Genomic DNA, 17,599 nt, shown 5'->3' with positions numbered 1-17,599 from the left:
TTTTTAAAAATCATAGGGGGACTCTAAATATTAAGTGTACCCATTGAATAACACAAAGGTCTGGAAAATGATAGTGAGATACTTCTTGACCCCAGAAATCATGAAGAAATGTAAGGGCATGAACTCAAAGTGCTGGAGGAATCGTGGGGAGGACAACGCAGATTACTTACATATTTTTTATACATGTACAATAATTCAGACATATTGGAAAGAAGTTATTAGAATCTTCAAAAACATTTTTGGGAAGACATTGTAATTAAAACCAATAAATGTATTACTAGGGAAGATACCAGTAACATTCAGTCCAGATAAAACATATTTATTTCAAATTTTGAGAGTAACAGCAATAAAAATGATTACTAAGAACTGGAAAAAAATATTCACCAGATATCAAAAAATGGAAAACTCCAATACAAGAAGTACAGATGAATTAAATGATTAAACACAAAATAAGTAACAAGGAAAATGTCTTTTATAAACGGTGGTATGTAAAAGAAATTGGCTGCAAACCAATTTAACATAAAAAAATCAAATAAAAGGGAAAGAAAAAAAGGAAGAGGAAGGAAAAAAAAACAGATTTAGTCATAGTCCTTGCTAGCAAAATTTCAGATTAATATAAATACACTTTTTGTGAGTTCTCTTTTTCTTTAACAAAGAAATAACCAATTAACGAAAACAATGAACGACTAAAGGACTAAGACTAAAATAGATGAATACAGTAATTAAGCCTATCTAACAAATGCGTATAGGTATGTATACGGTATGTATATCTCCTCCTCATTGTGTTTTGATTTCTTATTTTTTATTTATTTATTCATTTTATTTTATTTTAATTTTTTAATATACGTTTGTGTGTATGTAGGAGTGTTTATGTATGCATGTATGTAATTTTTTTTCTTTTGGTTATTTGCTTTATTATCATTACTATTATTTTTTGAGACTATTCAATTCTATAAATGTTGAGTTTTGACTCTGATTAAAAAATAGAGTTAAAACCCCCACAAAGGTCTGGCAGTGATGGTGGAGATCAAGCATCTCCTTAGCTCGGTGGAAAATAACAGAACGAAGGTGGGAAAATAGACATAATGCGTTACTGAACTTACAAACTGATTTAGTTATGTATCTGTATGTTTTTATATCATCTAGGTTCAGTGGTCATTAATGATCAGGTATCATAAATCAACCGCAGGGAACAATGAAACGCTCACGGTGATATCCGTCCTCAACGTCAAGTCTGAGCAACCTGTGCGTCACTGAAATGTTACGTTCAGGGTATATGGGAAATTCTATACGCATTGACAACGGCCTTGTTCGCAACACTCTGATATAGAATAAAATGGTACCAACCGTTTGATTCAACGTTTTCCAAATATATTTGCTTAATCTACGAATTAAAATCAATATTGATTGGTATTTACAAGTGGACACGTCAAGCGCGTGCCATGGTATTTACTTCCCTACTATGTTTACTTCGGTTTATCGTTCGTTGTACACTTTTCCGACAGCACCTGAAAGCAGCACCGCTCGCTGCCATACATGCATACAGTCCTGTCTGTGGTACCTGCTGGCTACTTAACTTAGCTAGCAGCCTAACCTATCAGTCACTTCTCTTCAGGAATATCAAAAATGAACGAGAGACAAAATGATTTGCTGTCGTTTTCGACTCGATGTGCAGTTGCAGTTTAAGGATAATATGGAGACTATCCATTTGCTTTTAATATTTTAGCTGTTATTGCGTTTTGCTGAGTCCATTTTGCGTGCAACTGGAAGTGGAAAAGACAAAGAGAAAAGAGCTTTCCCATAGCTATAATGGTTTGGGCCTAAAAAGAAGACTAGAGGTAAGGATGCTTGATTTGACAAAATGGTTTTTATGATTATTAAACTGTGCTCTGTTGTAATCTGACGTTTTCAGTGAATGTTAATTTGAATTTCAGCTGAAATTTTCAGTGGTTTCATAGCATGCTAGCCGCTAGCCTAGCCCCTAAACGCTGCTGGCGGATTTGTGTAGCTAACATCATGCTAAAGTAGGATGCAGGTATTTCTGTAGGTATTTAACGTGTAAATACAGTACACCTTTCAGCTCATTTGAGTTAATTTGTCGTTATGGATACTTTAATAAATACTGACAATGTTTAATGTATATTTCATCGTTTAGCGGCTTTCCGTTACATGAAAAGTAAGAAACACCGTAGTGATACTTATCATGTTTCTGTACATGTTATGTTAGCTAACAGGTCATGACGCCTGATGTTTGTATTCCTCTATTTAACCAGGATAAACACCTTACTTTACTTAGTTTGTTTTCGGTGAATTATGTATTTCATTGACTAGGACATGATTACATTTTATTCAAGGGCAAACGACAAACTGAAGCTACGCAGAGTTTGTTTATAAGACGTTGGACGTAGCTTTATGGGTAAACTCCATTTAAAGCTACAAAATTCAACTACACGCGATTTAATGTCCTCGGTTGTACTTTTGACCACTGTACTCAACACAATTAAACGATTCATTGGCTCATTACACAGGTCAGTTTTATCACGGTGACTGGCGAAGAACTTTTGGTTTGTTTTCCTGTAGCCTCTGCACATCTTCCCCTGCGTTTATTATGTCATCACACCATCAATGTAGCTCATAGCTTTCTTTAAATCTATCTACCAACAACTTACATTTACTTTTGTACACAAATGCTGTTGAGAAGTTAGGTGTCTAGCTTTGGTCTAGTTAAAGGAGACAGCTGATATGCTTTTCTAGGAAGCCATTTTACGTGCCACAGATGGGGGAAGGGCTAGAAAATGCATCATAAGTCCAGAGTTAGTTTCAACAGTCAGGATTTCCACAGTTACGTGTAAATATACATGTGGGGATGTACGTGTTGGACAAGGAAGTGAAGATGGAGCTACCAACTTGTTTATTTGGGTGACACATCATAGTGGGGGTGGCCCGGGGTCATGAACTCGTTTTATGGCAGGTAGCTGTCTGAAGTGGCACAACATTTGTAGCCAGTTGAAAGATGGAGGTTTAGGCTGTTTGAGTTGGGGGTGCAGTTGTTTATAAAGTACACAGTGCATGAATGTGTCAGCGAATGGGTTTTACCTCATATAGACATACAGGAAGCACAAGACAGAGAAAATATGGCCCCTGACACTAGTCATGTTGTTTTTCCTCCAGATTAAGACATCAATCTTAAAGTAACAGCTGTTCAGAAATGCATTTCTGAAATGAAAATGGATTTGGGCTGTGTACATCTAGGGATTATAACTGCTAAACATTTACAAGTGAAAGCTGCTGTGAGGAACTTTAGGTTGTTTTATTTGATCATTTGATAAACTCTGTGGGCAGAGCAGTATGCTGAGCCTGACCTGTACATGCACTTCTTCTCTGTGTGTTGTTAATCTACTAACAACAATCCTGCAGCAGTGGCGGCAGATATGGTGAAATAACTTTGTATGAATAATTAATCTTTAATGCATCAGTATGTAATATCTGGTGAGATACTTTTCCCATGATGTTAATCTACATAGTAGAGGGGTGCAGCTTTATCTTACCTTATACCAGGATATCCTCAAATACATGCAAATAAACATGTGGGAATGTACGTTTAGGACAAATCTACTTTACAATAAAGAAAAAACAGTATATGAAATTCTATAGAGAGTTAAAATCTACTGCATAATTATTTATATGAGTAAGGTATTTTTTTTTAATTTATGAAATTGTACATGTGATGGCCAAAGAAATAAAATGGTATTTTTAGATGGTCTAAGAAAATAATTGAAATTAAAAAAAAAAGCAACTATTAAAAAAAGGAAATTAAAAATTCTGCAAAAATTAAAAATAAAAAAATAAATATAAAAAAATAAAAAAAATTGACAATTGAAAAAGTTGCCAAAATTTTCAAAAATTTGCTCAAAAATAAAATAAAATAAATAAAATAAAATAAATGAAATGCAAATATTATAAAAAGGAAATTAAAAATTCTAGTCAAAGTTAAAATGTACTGCATAATTATTATGTGAGTTAGGTATTTTTTAATCTATGAAATTGTACATGTGATGGCCTAAAAAATAAAATGGTACTTTTAAAATGGTCTAAAAAATAATTGAAATTTGCAAAAAAAATAAAAAATAAAAATAAAAAAAAGGAAATATTAAAAAAAAGGAAACTAAAAATTCTGCAAAAATAATAAAAAACACAAAAAAAATCAATATAAAAAATAAAAAAATATGACAATTGAAAAAGTTGCTAAAAATTTCAAAAATTAGAAAAAAATTGTTTTTTGAAACAGTATAAAAAGTGCTTAAATTTCTACTATTATTTAATTTTACCACTATGCAAACTTTAAAAAAAAATTGAATTCCTGTTTGGTGTCTTGCCACATATCAATCATGTAAATTAAACAGGCACGTGATCAGTTAAATGAATCCATCCACACAGAATTAAAATCTGATGGGATGGGATGAAGTATAGTTTAACAAAATTGTAAGGCATGATTTTGTTTAATGTCAATGTCTTGAATCATTAATACCCTCTGTAAGAAAAATAAAAATTCTTAATTTCAGTAATATATTTTTTAAAGTTACAAGAAGCTACAGGTTGAAGACCCTTAGCAGGGGTATGAGCCTTGTACAGATTGAGTAAAAGTGTATAGATCAAAAACTAAATGTGTCTGCTTTCCCCTCAAGGTGTCTTAATAAGTCAAAAAACTTGTCCTGAGAATGATTGTTAAAAGTGAAAATATCAAAATGACTTCACCATCCACTCATGTTGACCTTTTGTGTTGGATCAAAGCAGGGTAAAGATACAACAGGTCATTGTTGAAGCAGCAGCTCATCACGTGCACCCTGATGCTAATAAAATTAGATTTGGCCGTCAAGAGGAGCAGAAACGTGACTCCAGGATGGTCTGATGTTCAGAAATAACAGAAGCAGATGAGTGGCGCGTTAACATGAACAGATGACCACCATGTTTTTAGTCATTAAACTGTACCATCAGTTAAAACCTCTCTGAAGCAACCACAGATAAGAGTCTAATCAAATTGCTCAACTTCTGCCCCAGAGAAGACCGTTGCAGTTTGCATGGGTATGGTCAGTGTGTTACAGCTGATTACAGCGGCTTGTTTTGCTCCCCGTGACACAGCACAGAGTGAAATCCTCCTCACTTCCTGTTTAGGTTTTGTGCTGTGGCTTCAGTGTAACCGTTTCCGCTGAGGCCAAGCAAACAGCACACGCACAGGTTCTGCTGAGACGCCGTTATGGTCACTTGTTTGTCCGCTCCAGACGGAGGAGTGAGTGCTTGTTTTCTTTGGCTTGGCCACACTTATTGTAGATTGCAGTTGTGGGACACAAACCTAATAAACAAAGCTTCTTTTAGGCTGTGCATTTCCAACGAGTGACCTTACAAGGTTATGAAGCAGCTCCTTCAAGACAGAAAAGCTCTTTTTAGTGCAGCCAAATGCTACAACGCTCATCCACAACATGAAGAAAAAACAGCAAAATATGTTCGTATCACTTGGATTATATGAATTTGATCTGATGCTGCAGTTGGTTTAACTTTGTCCCAATCTTTACCTTAGAGTTAATCTGGGCATTTTTTTAAATAAAAAATAAAATAATAAATTGAAAACTGGATTTAAACTTTAGCAATGGCTTAAATGTTAATGCACAGTGAGCTACGTCACAGCAACAACCACCACTTCACCCTGTAGTAACTTTCCAGGGACATATGCTGAATTAGCCCAGTTTTTACGATTATAGCAGAACTTGTAAAACAGATTATGTGTTTTGTAACAGTATTAGCTGGACTTTTAAAGGTCCCATATCCTGCTCCTTTCCTGCAGTTTGACCTGGATCATTGATGTCTTCATGAAATGGTAGTAACATGTTTTGGTCCAAAAAGCCAATAAATCAAGCACAGCAGCATTGTTTCCAGGCTCTCATAGCCCCTCTGTTCAGAACGCTCTGATTTAGTGGGCGTGGCCTTCATATGTAAATGAGCCACCGCTGATACCGCCCCGCTCTTCCACGTCACTGAGAGCGGCGCCACGAGCTCCGAGTGCACAATGTTTAGAAAACAGAGAAGCTCGTTTACCGTAACATTACAGGCTAAAACAACAGGCTAACTGCAGCTAAAGTTAGCATCCTGAAGCTAACACAGAGACAGGGGGGCCACTGAGGAAAAGCTCTTCCATCTGCTCCACAGCACACAGCATTTAAAATACTCACATTTCCAGGGTCCCAGGTTTGTTGGAGGATGGTTGGTAATGCGCCTGGATTCAGGACCAGTCTATTGGCTAGCCCTCTGTTGGACTGTCCAAAGTTGGAAAAGCAGTCGGCCGTGAAGTGACTAGCACACACATGCTCAGTTTTACTGAGTGTAGCTGGAACATTTCCTGATAAATGAACTCTAGACACTTAGTCTGTCTTCTTCTGAGATGGGAAGCTTGAGCATGGAACTATGTGGCTGTTTACAGCCAAAAACAGAGCAGTGATGGCTCTTCAATTCTGCCCTGGTGGACCAATCAGGTCAGACTTGCTCCTGATTGGTCAAAAAAGGGAATCGCTGACGTCTGCAAATCCCCAAAATCCAAACAGCTGGTTTTAGGTCAGGATTTTACATTCACAAGCTCTACTAAGAACAGGTTTGGTCATTAAATATCACATTTTGTGGGCTGGGAGGAAAGACAAAGACCCACAAATTTCACTCAAAGACTTAATAAAGAGATTTTTGCAGAATATGGGACCTTTAAACTGAAGAAGCTGAAGACTTCTTTTAGCTTTTTCACTTATGTTCATCCTTATGCAGCTTTTAGAGATTGCGACTCGGTATCAACAGATATTCAATATTAAACAACAGGATTGAGTTTGAGGATGAGAAAAGCTGATCGTGACGTTTCTATTGTATCCTCCTCATAAAGCAAAGTACTGATAAAACTCCCTGAAACACACAGCTCAGCTGTTAGACATAAGGAAAATCCACCTCTTTGGATGTCTTATGTTTTCCTGGCATCCTCCACTTCTTTAATCACTGATGGCAGTCGTAGCGTATCCCTAGAGGATTAGTAACTTAAAACTATCAAAAAAGAAAAGACTAGACATTAGTAGGAAATCAAAGCAGCCATACTATGCTCCTAAAACCCAGGAGCTAAATGCGTCCTCAGCTGAGGCCTGTAAGTTTACGATCAAACCTGGTTTTCCTCTCAAAGAGCAGCAGCAGAGTAAGTTGTTTGAAGCTCCTTTCAGAGTCTGCCAGTTTAATTAGCTCAGATCTTATCAGACATCAGCAGCTCCTCTTCTTTTTTACCTCTGCGCTGTTGCTCACGCAGCAGAAAAATATGCGACTCACTTTGTCCTGACCTCGTGCATCTGTTCCTCTCCGGCTTTTGTTCTGGAGGATGTGAGCTGAGCTGTGGGGAGCCGGTCTCGTCCAGTGGAGGTGAACTCATTAATGACATTTCATTTCACAGATCTGGTATTTATCCGTGCTGTGAGACGCTGCCCTGTATTGTTGGCCTGGAAATCAAGACATCACTCACTCTGCAGTTTTTTTTTCTGATTAAATACAAATAAAAATTAGGGATCGACCGATTATCAGCCGGGCCAGTATATTTAATAAATCTCAATAAATTTCATCCTGTGTTATTTTGGCTCCAGCCGTCCCTCTCTGTGTCTAGAGTCTGAGTGGGGACATTTTTTAGAAAACGTGACTTACTGTAGAAAAATTTAGGGAGCTTTTTTATTTTTTAAAGTTTAATTTAACTTTATCAGCCAGCTGCTGAGCCTGGGAGCTGTTTGGTAAACATGTGCTGAAAGGCTTCAAACAAAGTGAAGAGTTGGAGTTCATATTATCCCAGTTTTGACGCCAATATTTTCACTTTTACTGCAAATAAATATGTCAGGAAAATCCTTCCTGTGCCCTGACTCACAGAGAGCAGAGTAGACTGTTCAATGAACTTTTACTTACATATGCAAATACACTTCACTCTACAACAGACATATTCATTTATGATCTCATGTGTTATAAAAAGAGTCTTTATCACGCTCAGAAATGAGTACAAGAAGCAGAGAGGGTCATCTCCTCAGGCCGCTCATCATCCAGGGGAAAACCTCTCCTCAGGATAGAAGTTAAAGATTTACACTCAGCTGTTCATGTATGACAACAAACACCAAGGAGGGGGACAGTTCCCTTAAGCAAAGATTAAGCTTCTGAACTCAATATGAGATGACTGTTTGCTCCTCATGGACTAAACATGTGATAATCAATACATAGAATGGTTAGTTACAGTAAACAACATAATGATAACAATCACAGTATTTGTATCAGCCCTGAAATAAACATATCCAACAGCAGAAGTTATGGTCAGTGAGGTACTGAACCAAAGCCTCGTTCTCTTGCTTTGAGAATACGCTGTAAGAGCGCAAGCCCTGTGATTGGTCGACCGGGTCACATGGTGATTCCCTGTATTTACAACATATCTGGCATTGCTGTACACCTGCTGACATATTTCCTCCAATTTCCTTGTTCTTTGCAGTGATTACACTATGACTGACATTTAATAGCTTCAATTAAAACAGGAGACACTCCTGCTTATAACACATTTAGAGACCGACAGTCCCAGGTGTTTCTCAGGTATGAACAAGCTGCAGAGAATGTAGCAGACCAGGAAATTGGCAGATGAATACCAACTAAATTGCACTGTTAATTATTATTATTTAAACTGAGCGATGTGGGACTTGTGCAAAAGAACATCGTGCAAATGTTGGTGATAATAATAGTAATAATAATAATGATAATAATAATAATAATAATAATCTTTATTCATGTGCACCTTTAAAAGACAAATTGTTTACAAAGTGCTTTGACACAAAAAAAAACATGTCGTGAATCTGAGAACAGAATATCAGGCTGAGGGAGGTTAGAGGTGAGTGAGATATTAAACAGACAACAAAAAAAAACTTTAAAAAAAAAGAGAAAAAGAGAAATTAACGACATCACAACAGATGGAAAAAGGAAAGGATTCAGAGAGTAGGCATGGGTACTTCAATGGGTACCAGTACCAGGTACTGATTCAAGTAAAATCAAAGGTACCATGTTTAGGTACCTAAATGCATCCTTGTGACTGTGAGGGAGAGGAAGAGTAGGAGATTTTCCATGCTGGACATGAACACAGCATTACAAGGTTATATACTGAAGAATAAAATGTTGAATTGAAAAAAAATTGAGATTTTATTATTCAACAAATAGATTTTTTTTACCACATAAACACAAAAAAATACCAAAAATTATTACAACAAAAGCAACCCCATGAAAAGTTGCATCCTTCTTGTCATATTATTAATATTTAAATTGTATTTTTCTCTTATTCTTGTTTTATTTCTTATTGCATTACATTTTTATGTATTTATTCTAATATTTTATTATAATAGGTATTATTATTGTTTATTTATTTATTTTAATATTTTATTATTTTATTATAATAGTTATTATAATTATTATTTATTTATTTATTTTTTAAGTTGACGTATATGTGTGTGTACAGTTGTGGTATGTGTGTATAGATGTATCCATATATGTAGCTACATGCATATAAGTGCAGATTTATGTGTGTATTTGGATGTGCCTATATATCATACCATGAATGTGTGAGCAGATGCATATACTTATATCTTATTTATTTTTGTGCAACAAAGGAAAAACCCCAATTAAGAGAAGTTCAAAAAAAAAAAAAAAAGACAGAAAATTGGTACCGTTGAGTACCGCTACCGATTGACAGGTACCGGGCTTCAGCACCGTATCGTTTCAAATGTGAAAGGTTCCCATCCCTATCAGAGAGAGAGATTAAAGAATAAAAACATTAAACATCCAATTAAATGATTAAAAGCATAAAAATTAAAATAATGCATGAACACATACATATGCACATACACTAAAGCCTACTATTGAAATATTCATATTTATATAAAATAGAAATATATTTTAAAAAAGTAGGAAAGTGAGCTTTAAAAGTGATCAGTAAAATCTTAAAATCAATTCCTAAACGTTTGGCAAGGACAGGAGGGATGTGACGTCGTCTGTAAAAACCAGTCAGAAATAAACAGCGATGCCTCTTTATGACCTACAGAAACAAACAACATCCTCAGCAACCAGACCGTCTTCTTCTGTCGGGTAATTTCTCAACGTCTGGTTCACTGAATTCAGCTCAGAAAATCCCCCACAGGAACTTTAATTATTCATGATTGTAAAAACCTGCGTCACAACACAACCCCAAGTTTGTGAGTCATAAAAACGCATCTCTCGTCATCTGGAGTCTTGTGTCAGATCTGGCAGCAGCTGGTATCAAAGCCCCTGCTGGAGGAGGAGGAGGAGTGGAGGTCTATTTCCAGGCTCAGAGTAGTGAGCTATAGGTTAGCGTGTTTCTATTTGTGGAGGGGCGGATGTTCTGGTGTCATATTAAACCCAGACGACTCTGTGAGTGAGAGGATGGTGATGGAAGTGTGTAAAAACACGATGCACAGATTTACCCAGGAGTCCTCTCTGAGGGAGGGGAGGGGGGAGTCGTTTTAGACACACTTGAGTCCAGATTTTGTAATAATGTATTGATTCATCTATTGAAGCTGATGGTGATTATTACACCACATCCTGTTAGCAAACAGCTCTGATAGCATGGGGTGAATGGGAAAAGCTGCTTGATGCTCTTTTTATTTAACTGTTGAGATTTTACAGCTGGGAGGATTCAGACTGTGAAGTTACCCAGACTGAAACATGGTTAATTCATGTTATTAAGCAGTTTGTAATGTTAGTTAGTTTATTTTTCCGGTCATTGTACAATCAAATACACTTATTTATATATATACACAGATATCTTAACATATCTAAATATATATACATAAATATATACATGTAGATCCACCCACACATACACATATACACACACATATACAAACATACACATACACATAACCGTGTGCAGATCTATGTACTTGGTAGTGCCGACCAAAAGGGTTTAGGCAAACAAATTATAACAGCAATGATAAGGTGATTAAAACAATAATAATGAAGTGACAACATATCAACATAATTTTATTTATTTATTTTTACTTGGTCTTCATTAGCAGGCTAATTTACTCTAATCGAGTGATCAGTTTGAACAGATCTTGGAGACTGTGTGGAAGCTTTAAGTTGTGAGCTTTATACATCACAACAACCGTGTTAAAATCAACAAGATCATGAAATTTTAAAGTATTCAGTTTGATAAACAGTGGATTTGTAGGGGCATGGTGATTAGCAAAGTTAATAATTCTAATGGCTTTCTTTTGCAGCAGGAAAATCGGTTGAATGTTTGATTTATAACTATTCCCCCATATTTCCACACAATAATTTATTTTACACAGGATATGAAGTGCATTTTGATTTACAGAGGTTTTAATTTTATATGATATAGCGATAATATTTGATATTTTAGTTTTTAAATTATTTACATGCAATTTCCAATTAAGTTTATCATCAATATTAACTCCCAAAAACGTAGTGGTATAGACCCTCTCAATTTCTACTCCACCGATTTTTATCTGACATTGTGTATTTACTTTCCTATTTCCAAAGATAATATATTTAGTTTTATTCAAGTTTATTGCGAGTTTATTAACATCAAACCACTTCTTTTAATCTTTTGACTTCAGTTCCCACAGTGTCCAAAAGCTGCTCAAGATCTTGTCCAGAACAATACAAACTGGTGTCATCAGCAAACAGGATACAGTGCATTTTTTAAAAAACTTCACATATATTGTTAATATACATGATAAACAATTTGGGTCCCAAGATAGATCCCTGTGGGACACCAAAGGTTATTTTTTTCCTATATGAGTTGACATTATTCAAATGCACATACTGATCTCTGTTGCTGAGATAACTTTTTAGCCAAGTATGTGCTATGCGCCTGACCCCATACCTTTCCATTTTATTTAACAGCAGTGAATGGTCCATAGTGTCAAAGGCCTTACTTCAGTCAATAAAAACTCCCACAGTATACTCTTTTTTTTATCTACTGATGTTGAAATCACCTCCACCAGTTCCATGACTGCCATTGATGTAGACCTACTTGATCTAAACCCATATTGGTGTTCAATTAACAAATTATGTTTATCAATGAAGCTATCAAGTCGTCTGACAAATAGTTTCTCTAAAATTTTTGAAAATTGTGGTAGTTTTGAAATCGGTCTGTACTTTGTGAATTGATGTCTGTCACCACTTTTAAAAATGGGTATTACTTTTGCTAATTTCATCTTATTTGGAAAGATACCAGTTAGAAAAGAAAGATTACAAATGTATGCAAATGGTGTAACTATATAATTTATGATGTCTTTTATAAGGATCTATATTGAAACCATCAGTGCACCTCAGTGTTTGTATCCTAAGTCAGAAGGAAGTCATATATAATTAGACGTCAGGTTTGAGCAGTGACGGCACAAACAGGTTGAACTTGTGGAGTATTTGTGTTGAATCCAGGTGAGGGACGTGCGTTTTCAGCTCATCTCTCCTCATTTCTCAGCTTCGGAGCAGCTTCATCAAACACTTCACACTGATGTTTTTTTTCTGTACAATCCAAGATTTTCACACAGCAACAGCTCCCACCACCGCTGTTATGATTGAGCAGATATCGCAGCCAAAATAATCATTATGTGCTTAAAGCAGCGTGGGAAATCAACTTTTGTCAAATCTGAACTTGCACCTGCCCTCGCCAGGTAAACGAACAAACTAAACCCCCGCCTCGTTGTAAATATATATTTTGTTCCTGAAATTGTCTGACACTTCCAGGATAAAAAGCATTTTGTTGCCGTCGCTCGTTTCCCAACCAGGCTTAAAGGCTTTACCGTAACAACAGCTTGTTTTATTAAGGGTGTAGTGCCTTTTGCAGCGTTAAGCTACACTTAGTGTTTATTTTTATGCTTTGTCTGGGTGAGTTCGCTCTCAGTTTGAATTCATATGAATTAATTAGAGAGGTTAACTGAATCTTTGTCCAGGTTTCCTCACATGTTGTTTTAGGCTGAGCTGTCAGAGTCTCACCATAGTTCAGATCCAGGTGAAGAGAGTTGCAAAAAGAAAGTAAACACGCACACTCAGGACGTTGAATGACGCAGGCTCTGTGGAGGCCGTGCCAAGATAATGAAGGGGTTGTGTGTCATGTTCCAGCAACAGTGAGGCTGAAACAATCACCCTGAACATCGTGTTTTTGTGTCAAAGGATCCAGTGAGAGCATTTCAGTTGGAGGACTCATCTGAGGGTTTTTATCCTTTTTCAAAACCTGAGCTTTTCAGTTTTTCTAGTGGAGGTGTGGGCTCGTTATCAGAGATCATTATTTATTTTTTAAAGGTACAAGTAAAGAAGCCTACACTGAGTGAAACTGAAATTAATCCAAAGATTTATCAGCATACCATAATCTGCTTTCGGACACAGGAACTTTCCCTCTGAAACATGTTGTCAACCAGAGGAAGTCAGGTCCAGACTTGAGGACCGTTTACACGACAACAGTTTTAGGGTGAAACACAAAAGTTTTGTTGCGTTTCAGCCTCGCGTTTACACGGACAGCCAACCTAAAACACAAACTTTTGAAAACGGCCTCCAGTGGGATTTTTCGAAAACGCTGCCGACACCGTTGCCGTGTTAACAGTAAGCCGGCGTTTTGAGTGGAAATGCTGACGTCACACTACGCCTCGCGCGCGCGCATGCAACGGGACAACAGTACTGATCGTCGCAAACTATCACGTTGAGCTTGTTCTGCTAAATCTCTTAATTTCTTAATCTGCTGAATCTGTGACTTTCTTTAAAAGAATAAGCATCTGTAGGTTGGCTTTTGGTTAATGTTTTAGCCTGTTTTAAGCCTTTGGCTAATGATTTAGCCTGTTTTTAGCCTTCAGCTCATGTTTTAGCCTGTGTTTTAGCCTTCAGCTCATGTTTTAGCCTGTGTTTTAGCCCTTAGCTCATGTTTTAGCCTGTGTTTTAGCCTTTAGCTCATGTTTTAGCCTGTGTTTTAGCCCTTAGCTCATGTTTTAGACTGTGTTTTAGCCCTAAGCTCATGTTGTAGCCTGTGTTGTAGCCTTTAACTTTTGTTTTATCCTGTTTTTAGCCTCTAGCTCATGTTTTACCCTGTTTTTAGCCTTCAGCTCATGTTTTAGCCTGTGTTTTAGCCCTTAGCTCATGTTTTATCCTGTTTTGTAGCCTTCAGCTTGTGTTTTATCCTGTTTTTAGCCTCTAGCTCATGTTTTACCCTGTGTTTTAGCCTTCAGCTCATGTTTTAGCCTGTGTTTTAGCTTTCAGCTCGTGTTTTAGCTTGTGTTGATCAGGAACAGGCAGATACCTTGAAGAGAGACTTTTTCAAGATCACTTAGAAACTCCTCCTTTTAACTTTAGGGTGTGATTTGTGTGACTCCTTTTGAACTTAGTATTCCCCAATACAACAGATGATCGGCTCAACTCTACTTCAGTGGAGGTCTCCCAGAAGCGCTTTCTGGACATGACAGTTATAGCACCACCTACAGGCCTGGCATGCTCACTACAGCGTTTTCAGTGTTTCAGTGTAAACACAGATTTTTTAACAGCGTTATCGCTGCTTAGTAGTGTTTTCAGATGAAGCGTTGTTGTGTAAACTGCCCCCAGCAATGGTCTTCTTTGAGCCTGATAGTGTCAATGTTTCTTGGTCAGCCCCTGGTGGTACAGTGACCCTGTAAACTGGGGACCTCCAGCTGAACATCAACCCAAACTGCAACAGACCCCCTGGACTACCTCCACAGACCTTATGTGGCGGCAGACCTTATGTTAAAGACTTCAGTTTTTGAGCTGGTAGTTTTAAGCTGAGCACCGGACAGTCTCCGCCGTCTTCGTGGTTTGGACGTCAGTGGTCTGGTGTTTCTCCGATCAAAGCTGGTTCAGGCTTTTTAAAACAGCTTCGACTGACGAAGGCTTTGCTACTAGCTCTCGTCTCCTTTAAAGTGTAAACAAATCCATGAGCAGTGAATCAAAACAGTACAGGCTGAATCTCCTCTATGCTAACAGGCTAACAGGGGTGACTAAGGGCGCTCTAACACTGGCTAACCATACCATGCTGAAGTGCTCTTCAACCCTCAACTCTAGATCGTTAGGTAGTGATGGTAGGGGTGGGAATTGATAATATTTCGTCAATACCAATGCCCTTATGGATCTGATTCTTTATCGATTCCCTTATCAGTTCCTGTTGTGAATTTTCTTGGTACAAAAAGTAGCTTAACAGGTTTTCTGTGTCAACAACATTTAATTGAGTTTATACTGTAAGTGAATAAAATGTAACTGGTCCCTGAGTCTGGATATTTCTGGGCATAATTAAACAGAAACAGGTACAAATTTCACACAATGTGACGTTGATGTTCTGTGTTTTAATATATTAATAAATCAAGTAGGCCATCTAGTGTCTCAAAGTGGTTATAGCAACAGTTTAAGTTGTTTGGAACCTTTCCGTCAGCCATGAGCTTTTCATTAGCCTGTTAGCTTTTGACATTTGAAATTCTCAGTATTTTTTACAAAGAGTTGATGTGATATGTTTCTTGATGTACACTAACTGCTAGCATATCAATGCAGTTTCCCATATACGTTAGCATCAGGCTAGCACTGTTTTGTTATTTTGGTGAATAAGGTGATTTATACCATTTTGAATGTGCTGAATATGAATCTCCTGAGAGAGAGTGATGAACATTTCTTTATGAAGTCAGTTCTTCAGGAAAACTTAAAGCTGAAAATCCTGAATCAGAGTTTTCTTGGGAAACGTTAGCTAACTGCTAAGCTAAGATAGCTGCAGCAGACTAGTCAACATAAGGCCTGGCGGCTCCAGCACAATGTGAAGAATTGATAAGGGAATGGTTAAGCACAAAGGCTAAAGATATCCATGGATTGAAACATTTCTGATCGATTCTCAACAAACCACACACACCATACATCTGTCATTAATAGTATGGGCAGTTTGGACCTGATGGTGTCATGTACTTATGTAACACAGACGGAGAGAAGCATCTGTCTTGAATTGTAGCTGTTTCATAAGCGTTTAAAGCTGAGTAGCCTCTTTAATTTGTCATTAATTAGTCCTTAAATGCAGAACAGTCACAGCTCTGTGCTCTGGTTGGTAAATGCTCCTGGCTCCCTCGGCGTCACATAATGCTCTCCTGCTGAGTGGAGGCATTCCAGGCACTGAGTCAGTGTCAATGCTTCAAACCTGCGTGAATGAAAGGATGTTAGCTGGTGTTTACAGAGCATGTCAATCAAGATTTAGCGCCTTGTTTTCATATGGAAAGTGGAGCCGCTGATTGAAGCTGTGTGGACATGTTAAAGGCCTGAAAATGGGAATAACAAATATGGCAATGCTTAAAATTAATCCTGATTAGAATAACATCTTCATGAAAAAACACTGAATGAATTATTTTATATTTCAATAGAAAATTCAGTGTTTGCATCAACTTAATCGTCGCCTCTTTGCTGATTCACAGGATGTTTATAACCAATTCAGCAGCAGTAGCTTGACAGAAACAAGAAGCTGATTTCAGAAAAGTCTGCAGCTTTCTTTCCAGACAGTAACAGATGAATTATTTCACACAGGGATTATTCTTTTATATCCGAGCAGTTGATCTAAGGAGTTGTGTTTTTAAACTCCTCATCTTTCAGCAGTTGCAGTCACTTCCTCCCTCTGAGCTACGTGTGGTTTTGACGGCTGCCCGTACGAGGCCGGTTTACAGCGTTTGGATAGACGCTCCCTCTGGAATTCCTGCTGTCAGCACGTTTCCTTCACATGCACCCGGGGAGGCTCCCTGACCGCCGTCTGTACCCGTTACTTAGAGCAATTTGTTTAGAGACATCACAGGATACCTTTGGGTGCAGATTATAACAGATTATAGCAGCCTTTGTTTATTGGTGCTTTCAATACATGACTGACTGAACTCACTGCTGCTGAGATTACTTATAACAAGGATATAAAGCCATTTTTATTAATGTTAGTAATTCTGTGCCATCGTAAAGTTTCCGTTAAGGTATTGATGTCTAAATGTCACATTAAGGGGAACAGACTGAGCTCAGTCAGAGGGAGTTTCCCAACTTTGAGACTTTTTCCAGAATAGCACATTTTTCATCGTCCCCCAAAAATCTGAAGGCGTTGACATCTACAACTTTTCTGCTCCTGATACAAATACCAATACCTGGGCTTTGGGTATCGACCGATACCAGTGTTAAATAATGTAACAGATAATTACCTTTAAGGTTTACTCCTAGCCAGGGGTGGCCAACCTGTGGCTCGCAAGCCCAGGTGTGTCTCTTTGTCTTTCGGTGTGTGGCTCTGTGATCCATTCATAAAAAAAAATATATAGTCATGGGTAGTGGTGTGCCGATCAATCTGAACTAGGGATGGGTACCCCAGTAAGGTACTTTTATAGGCACCGACCAAATTCTGTCAAAAGTACTGGGTACCAATTCACGTAAAACCAAAAGGTACCATGTTTAGGTACCTAAATGCATCTTTGTGACTGTGAGGGAGTGGGAGAGTAGGTGATTTTCATGCTGGACATGAACACAGCATTACAAGGTTATATAT

The 17,599-nt window shown here is 37.5% G+C and overlaps 1 protein-coding gene across 1 annotated transcript in view; it reads left to right on the top strand.

Moving 5' to 3' along the window:
• Positions 1-1,541: 1,541 nt before the first annotated feature.
• The window catches only part of aff4 (AF4/FMR2 family, member 4), a 50,416-nt gene continuing 34,358 nt past the window's right edge, over positions 1,542-17,599 (top strand). The window contains exon 1 of the mRNA XM_074671900.1: positions 1,542-1,838. The gene's annotated coding sequence lies outside the window, so the exon portion shown is untranslated. The remainder of the gene's footprint in view (positions 1,839-17,599) is intronic.

Source organism: Halichoeres trimaculatus, unplaced genomic scaffold (assembly GCF_033239565.1).
Source record: "Halichoeres trimaculatus isolate MK-OKI-2021-1 unplaced genomic scaffold, fHalTri1.1 fHalTri1_scaffold_6, whole genome shotgun sequence".
NCBI classification, from domain to species: Eukaryota; Metazoa; Chordata; class Actinopteri; order Labriformes; family Labridae; genus Halichoeres; species Halichoeres trimaculatus.
The sequence above is the reverse complement of the archived record's forward strand: the minus strand, read 5'-3'. Positions and strand labels throughout refer to the sequence as shown.